The following is an 8,547-nucleotide window of genomic DNA, read 5'->3' on the forward strand; positions in this document are numbered from 1 at the left end:
TCCTGATATATATAATCATGATATAATTCTCCTGATCCAATCTAACTGAGTACCATTCAGTTAAACTTTTCCCAATGTTCTTTTCCTTCTATCTTTTTTCAACCGAGACAGTACGGGCAACTGAGAGCCCTAATCAGAGCCACCTTGGTTACACTATATGTACATGTACCCTAGCCTAAGCCTAGTCCCATTTTACTGACCAACCCACAATGGAAGATGAAGCTTGTGTTGACTAGAGACTGACTATCACATCCTGGATTCAAACCTATGTGGGTTCAACACGTGTGGCCTGTAAATGCTATCATTTATTTTCCTGTGCTCTATTTAAGATTTGAAGGCAGTAATGAATCACAGTTATTTCTAATTTTCTGTGGTATTTGCTTCGTAATGGTATCCAATCCCACCATTTCATCTTATGTAAATACCACTCTGTTCCCTAGTCTACATTACACTTGTCACAAGCATGGACAAGAAAGAATTTTGGGTAATTACTATAAATAATTTTCAAATGTTAAGTAATCATTTACATAGTTTACATAAATATAACATTCAAAAGCTGGAAAACCATATCTGAAAGATCAGTAATGTATCTACAATTCAAAAACTCTGAAATACAACTGCTGTTCAACTCTGAAATGTGAATGGATTAAACCATAGTAATTCAGAATGACACTTGGGTCTGATATACACACTAATTTGGGAACACCTAATCTATGTATCAACCTTGGCATCAAAATGAATTTACTGTATTTTAAGGAATTTCATCATATTATCATTACACTTAGTCGCTGTCTCCTGCGTTAGCAAGGTAGTGCAAGGAAACAGATGAAAGAATGGCCCAACCCACCCACATACACATGTATATACATAAACGCCCACACATGCACATATACATACCTATACATTTCATTATCTACATATGTACACGTACATATTCATACTTGCGGCCTTCATCCATTCCCGTCGCCATCCCACCACACATGAAATGACACCCCCCCCTTCCCCCTGCGTGCGCGCAAGGTAGTGCTAGGAAAAGACAACGAAGGCCACATTTGTTCACGCTCAGTCTCTAGCTGTCATGTGTAATGCATCAAAACCACAGCTCCCTTTCCACATCCAGGCCCCACACAACTTTCCATGGTTTGCCCCAGACGCTTCACAGGCTCTGGTTCAATCCAGTGACAGCACGTAGACCCCAGTGTACAATTAACTCTCTTCATTGCGTGCCTTTCACCCTCCTGTATGTTCAGGCTCTGATCGCTCAAAATCTTTTTCACTCCATCCTTCCATCTCCAATTTGGTATCCCAATTCTCATTGTTCCCTCCACCTCTGACACATATATCTCCTTTGTCAATCTTTCCTCAATCATTCTTTCCATGTGACCAAACCAGATATATAAAAAAGTTTTGGAAATATTTTCCCTAATTAAACAGGAACTGATCAAGAATTTGCTTCAAGATAAACATAAATATGTAAACAGCTTATTGGTAACATTTTCTTTGTTTGGTTTGGTTTTTATGAAGCAACTAAGATTAAGATAGGGGAACAGTAACATTTGGCTGATTTAAGTTATTCTAGGTTAGGTAGGCTGGGGTCAGTTTGGGTTACAGTTACGATTACATTCTGAGGTTACACTTAGGATATATCTAGTTAGATATTTCTGCAATTATTCAGGGTAAGAGAATGTCAAGTTACCATAGAACACCTAGACCAGGTCTGGTGCTACACTCTCCACATCATGGATGCTTTGGTGAATCTGACTGCCCTTGGCTGCACATAATAGGACCAGGTTTCTGGCACCAGCCAAACAGCCACAATATCAAGGACTTGCCACACGCCTCCACACCAGTGGGTACTCAGCACCATAACATGTCCAAGATTACGGCAGTTTTCGATATCTCCAGAGTTACTACGGCTCACTCACTCGCCATACTATATTCAGAGTTTCACTTAAAAACACAATACTTCTTTTGTTCAAAAATGGCCACCCCTCTGTCCCTCCTCCAGCACCACCTCCACCAATGCTTGCTAAATTTGACTCACTACCTCACGCTCAATTACAAAATATTTATTTAGATTACAAAAAGTCACAGTACACATAATATTAACAAATAACAAATAACAAAGCAAAAGAAAATTAATACATTAACAATAATCAGATAGAGTGGCAGATATAGGGTGTTTTGGTCGAGGTGGTGTGCAAAGTAAGAGGGTTAGGGAAAATGATTTGGTAAACAGAGAAGAGGTAGTAAAAGCTTTGCGGAAGATGAAAGCCAGCAAGGCAGCATGTTTGGATGGTATTGCAGTGGAATTTATTAAAAAAGGGGGTGACTGTATTGTTGACTGGTTGGTAAGGTTATTTAATGTATGTATGACTCATGGTGAGGTGCCTGAGGATTGGCGGAATGCGTGCATAGTGCCATTGTACAAAGGCAAAGGGGATAAGAGTGAGTGCTCAAATTACAGAGGTATAAGTTTGTTGAGTATTCCTGGTAAATTATATGGGAGGGTATTGATTGAGAGGGTGAAGGCACGTACACCTGGTAAATTATATGGGAGGGTATTGATTGAGAGGGTGAAGGCACGTACAGAGCATCAGATTGGGGAAGAGCAGTGTGGTTTCAGAAGTGGTAGAGGATGTGTGGATCAGGTGTTTGCTTTGAAGAATGTATGTGAGAAATACTTAGAAAAGCAAATGGATTTGTATGTAGCATTTATGGATCTGGAGAAGGCATATGATAGAGTTGATAGAGATGCTCTGTGGAAGGTATTAAGAATATATGGTGTGGGAGGCAAATTGTTAGAAGCAGTGAAAAGTTTTTATCGGGGATGTAAGGCATGTGTACGTGTAGGAAGAGAGGAAAGTGATTGGTTCTCAGTGAATGTAGGTTTGCAGCAGGGGTGTGTGATGTTTCCATTGTTGTTTAATTTGTTTATGGATGGGGTTGTTAGGGAGGTGAATGCAAGAGTTTTGGAAAGAGGGGCAAGTATGAAGTCTGTTGTGGATGAGAGAGCTTGGGAAGTGAGTCAGTTGTTGTTCGCTGATGATACAGCGCTGGTGGCTGATTCATGTGAGAAACTGCAGAAGCTGGTGACTGAGTTTGGTAAAGTGTGTGAAAGAAGAAAGTTAAGAGTAATGTGAATAAGAGCAAGGTTATTAGGTACAGTAGGGTTGAGGGTCAAGGCAATTGGGAGGTAAGTTTGAATGGAGAAAAACTGGAGGAAGTAAAGTGTTTTAGATATCTGGGAGTGGATCTGGCAGCGGATGGAACCATGGAAGCGGAAGTGGATCATAGGGTGGGGGAGGGGGCGAAAATTCTGGGAGCCTTGAAGAATGTGTGGGAGTCGAGAACATTATCTCGGAAAGCAAAAATGGGTATGTTTGAAGGAATAGTGGTTCCAACAATGTTGTATGGTTGCGAGGCATGGGCTATGGATAGAGTTGTGCGCAGGAGGATGGATGTGCTGGAAATGAGATGTTTGAGGACAATGTGTGGTGTGAGGTGGTTTAATCGAGTAAGCAACGTAAGGGTGAGAGAGATGTGTGGAAATAAAAAGAGCATGGTTGAGAGAGCAGAAGATGGTGTTTTGAAATGGTTTGGGAACATGGAGAGAATGAGTGAGGAAAGATTGACCAAGAGGATATATGTGTCGGAGGTGGAGGGAACGAGGAGAAGTGGGAGACCAAATTGGAGGTGGAAAGATGGAGTGAAAAAGATTTTGTGTGATCGGGGCCTGAACATGCAGGAGGGTGAAAGGAGGGCAAGGAATAGAGTGAATTGGATCGATGTGGTATACCGGGGTTGAAGTGCTGTCAGTGGATTGAATCAGGGCATGTGAAGCGTCTGGGGTAAACCATGGAAAGCTGTGTGGGGCCTGGATGTGGAAAGGGAGCTGTGGTTTCGGGCATTATTGCATGACAGCTAGAGACTGAGTGTGAACGAATGAGGCCTTTGTTGTCTTTTCCTAGCGCTACCCCGCACACATGAGGTGGGAGGGGGATGGTATTCCATGTGTGGCGAGGTGGCGATGGGAATGAATAAAGGCAGACAGTGTGAATTGTGTGCATGGGTATATATGTATGTGTCTGTGTGTGTATATATATGTGTACATTGAGATGTATAGGTATGTATATTTGTGTGTGTGGACGTGTGTGTATATACATGTGTATGGGGTGGGTTGGGCCATTTCTTTCGTCTGTTTCCTTGCGCTACCTCGCAAACGCGGGAGACAGCGACAAAGCAAAATAAAAAAAATAATAAAAAAAAAACATTAATCATAGAAGCCAAACAAGAAAAATCATTTATTTACAAAAATCCTGGAAACCAGTAACATTGCAACATTAAAGAAATGGCAAAGCTTAAATAAACACATATAAACATATGTTGCAAACCATCCGTACTTGTTTTCATAAATCTAGGCAGAAAATATAATTACTTCAATTTTTATTTACTTCAATTTTAAATCATTCCAACATTTTCTACAAATGTTTGGTACAAGAAATCGTTTGCCAAATACTGTGCCACTTCAAATATCTTGCATTTTAGTAAATTTTGAGAAAATGTGGAATTAACACAGTCGGCTCTAGGCTAACGAGGTCTGCAATTCTACATCCAGGAATCTAAGCTAAACCAGTGTACAGTCACCTTGCACTGCATGGCTGTGTACTGTACACTAACAGTCAATAATAAAATCAACAAGTCTTTGAACTTAAGATTTGTTAACTGCTTTATATGAACTCTGCTGATATTACAAACATTGCTGACTCGTCTAACCCTGTCTGAGGATCCTTACCATTCTTCTGAATTATGTTTTTCTTATGTAGTTTCCTCTATACAATACTCTTACTATAATACATAATCCTGACCTTAAAACTTTTAATTTGTGTGAATTACTATCCTCTGTAGGATTTTACTTCCCAAAGCATATTGGTTAGTCATAGCAGCTGACAGCCCACCTTGATTCAGATGGCATTATCTTTCCATAAGTCATGGCCTTTAAAAGCAAAGTCCACTTTAAGGCTGACAGCATAATTGGCATACATATGTAAATAGGCATTATCTGGCTCCCCCCTGCTTGAGGTTACAATTCAAGTGAAAAGTCACCTTATGCAAGGCTGTGTCATTGGAAGGGTAGTCTCACCAAAGACCTCCTCAGAGAATGAACTCCGAAGCAAAACATTTTTTGGTGTGATTAAGCTATTTCATCAACTAGTGATGCATCTCACCAAAGGTGACTCATCACTTGTAACCTCAAGCAGGAAGGGTCCAGTAATATGCATATTTTTTTCATGCTAGTTCAAAATTTCCCACCACAGTGAGGTAGCACCAAGAACAGACTAAAAAAAAGCCTCATTCGCCATCAACTTGTTAAGTGGAATATACCAAAACCTGAACCTTCTATCTATTACTAGCCTCACAGAACTTTACGTGGTTTCCTCTGGTTCTGTCCACTGACAGCTCATTGCCCCGCATACCTTATCATTCCAATTCATTCTGTAATGTGCATGCCTAAAATCATCTCCAACACATTCAGTATATAAACTATTTCTCAAGAATTACAAAAGTCATTCAGCTTTGCTTATTCCACAGTGCCCAAAATATGTATAAAACAAAAAAATAGAAAAAATTGTAATCAAACTGGTAAGTGTTATGTAACTCTGAAGAGTTTCAGGAAAATGACTGCCACTGCTTGCAAATTTGTGCACTATAACCTCACATGTTTCTGTGAATTTTTCAAACAATTTTCTTGGGTTACATCAGGACTCTTTGTTCCTTTTAAGTGCATGAAAGAAGTACTGGGTTAAACTTATAAATTTCTGAACTTCAAAAAGATTGAAGTTAATAACAGTCATCACACATTCTGAATGGACACAGTATAGGAAGATATCTAAAGAGAATTGTGCTTGAAAGTCCAATTACCTTCTGGACAAAAATCCAAAATAATAACGTTAAAATATTAGATTTTTACTGTGGTTTACAGACGTTGCAGTATGTAACAACAGAAATTTGATAATTTGAGACAGGGAAACCTTGTGGTTAAGTATACATACCTACATTCACTGAGAACCAATCACTTTTCTCTCTTCCTACAAGTACACATGCCTTACATCCTCGATAAAAACTTTTCACTGCTTCTAACAACTTGCCTCCCACACCATATATTCTTAACACCTTCCACAGAACATCTCTATCAATCTATCATATGCCTTCTCCAGATCCATAAATGCTACATACAAATCCATTTGTTTTTCTAAGTATTTCTCACATACATTCTTCAAAGCAAACACCTGATCCACACATCCTCCACCACTTCTGAAACCACACTGCTCTTCCCCAGTCTGATGCTCTGTACATGCCTTCACCCTCTCAACCAATACCCTCCCATATAATTTACCAGGAATACTCAACAAACTTATACCTCTGTAATTTGAGCACTCACTCTTATCCCCTTTGCCTTTGTACAATGGCACTATGCAAGCATTCCGCCAATCCTCAGGCACCTCACCATGAGTCATACATACATTAAATAACCTTACCAGCCAGTCAACAATACAGTCACCCCCTTTTTTAATAAATTCCACTGCAATACCATCCAAACCTGCTGCCTTGCCGGCTTTCATCTTCCGCAAATCTTTTACTACCTCTTCTCTGTTTACCAAATCATTTTCCCTAACCCTCTCACTTTGCACACCACCTCGACCAAAATACCCTATGTCTGCCACTCTATCATCAAACACATTCAACAAACCTTCAAAATACTCACTCCATCTCCTTCTCACATCACCACTACTTGTCATCACCTCCCCATTAGCCCCCTTCAACATGTTCCCATTTGCTCCCTTGTCTTACGCACTTTATTTACCTCCTTCCAGAAGGTAATGATATAGTCAGAAAATGGCTTATTAATTTGTTTCTCAGTCCTGACAAATAACTAACTGTCTAAGCATATGAAATAAAAGTTTAACTGTCAAGATATCAATAATTTTTTCATTAAAATATTTAAGTCAAGTGGCCATCTTATCAAACGTGGAAAAAATTGATATTCTTGGTGCAAGAGGTGAAAAAAAGGGCAAATGAGAGTTGGGGTGAGAGAGTATCATTAAATTTTAGGGAGAATAAAAAGATGTTCTGGAAGGAGGTAAATAAAGTGCGTAAGACAAGGGAGCAAATGGGAATTTTGGTGAAGGGCGCAAGTGGGGAGGTGATAACAAGTAGTGGTGATGTGAGAAGGAGATGGAGTGAGTATTTTGAAGGTTTGTTGAATGTGTTTGATGATAGAGTGGCAGATATAGGGTGTTTTGGTCGAGGTGGTGTGCAAAGTGAGAGGGTTAGGGAAAATGATTTGGTAAACAGAGAAGAGGTAGTGAAAGCTTTGCGGAAGATGAAAGCCAGCAAGGCAGCAGGTTTGGATGGTATTGCAGTGGAATTTATCAAAAAAGGGGGTGACTGTATTGTTGACTGGTTGGTAAGGTTATTTAATGTATGTATGACTCATGGTGAGGTGCCTGAGGATTGGCGGAATGCGTGCATAGTGCCATTGTACAAAGGCAAAGGGGATAAGAGTGAGTGCTCAAATTACAGAGGTATAAGTTTGTTGAGTATTCCTGGTAAATTATATGGGAGGGTATTGATTGAGAGGGTGAAGGCATGTACAGAGCATCAGATTGGGGAAGAGCAGTGTGGTTTCAGAAGTGGTAGAGGATGTGTGGATCAGGTGTTTGCTTTGAAGAATGTATGTGAGAAATACTTAGAAAAGCAAATGGATTTGTATGTAGCATTTATGGATCTGGAGAAGGCATATGATAGAGTTGATAGAGATGCTCTGTGGAAGGTATTAAGAATATATGGTGTGGGAGGAAAGTTGTTAGAAGCAGTGAAAAGTTTTTATCGAGGATGTAAGGCATGTGTACGTGTAGGAAGAGAGGAAAGTGATTGGTTCTCAGTGAATGTAGGTTTGCGGCAGGGGTGTGTGATGTCTCCATGGTTGTTTAATTTGTTTATGGATGGGGTTGTTAGGGAGGTAAATGCAAGAGTTTTGGAAAGAGGGGCAAGTATGAAGTCTGTTGGGGATGAGAGAGCTTGGGAAGTGAGTCAGTTGTTGTTCGCTGATGATACAGCGCTGGTGGCTGATTCATGTGAGAAACTGCAGAAGCTGGTGACTGAGTTTGGAAAAGTGTGTGGAAGAAGAAAGTTAAGAGTAAATGTGAATAAGAGCAAGGTTATTAGGTACAGTAGGGTTGAGGGTCAAGTCAATTGGGAGGTGAGTTTGAATGGAGAAAAACTGGAGGAAGTGAAGTGTTTTAGATATCTGGGAGTGGATCTGGCAGCGGATGGAACCATGGAAGCGGAAGTGGATCATAGGGTGGGGGAGGGGGCGAAAATCCTGGGGGCCTTGAAGAATGTGTGGAAGTCGAGAACATTATCTCGGAAAGCAAAAATGGGTATGTTTGAAGGAATAGTGGTTCCAACAATGTTGTATGGTTGCGAGGCGTGGGCTATGGATAGAGTTGTGCGCAGGAGGATGGATGTGCTGGAAATGAGATG

General features: G+C 40.3%; 1 protein-coding gene across 25 annotated transcripts in view; it reads left to right on the top strand.

The window, feature by feature from the left end:
- LOC139762982 (negative elongation factor D-like) overlaps nucleotides 1-8,547 on the top strand; it is a 303,098-nt gene that overhangs the window by 196,865 nt on the left and 97,686 nt on the right. The gene's annotated exons all lie outside the window — the stretch shown is intronic.

This window comes from Panulirus ornatus, chromosome 45 (assembly GCF_036320965.1).
Source record: "Panulirus ornatus isolate Po-2019 chromosome 45, ASM3632096v1, whole genome shotgun sequence".
NCBI lineage: Eukaryota > Metazoa > Arthropoda > Malacostraca > Decapoda > Palinuridae > Panulirus > Panulirus ornatus.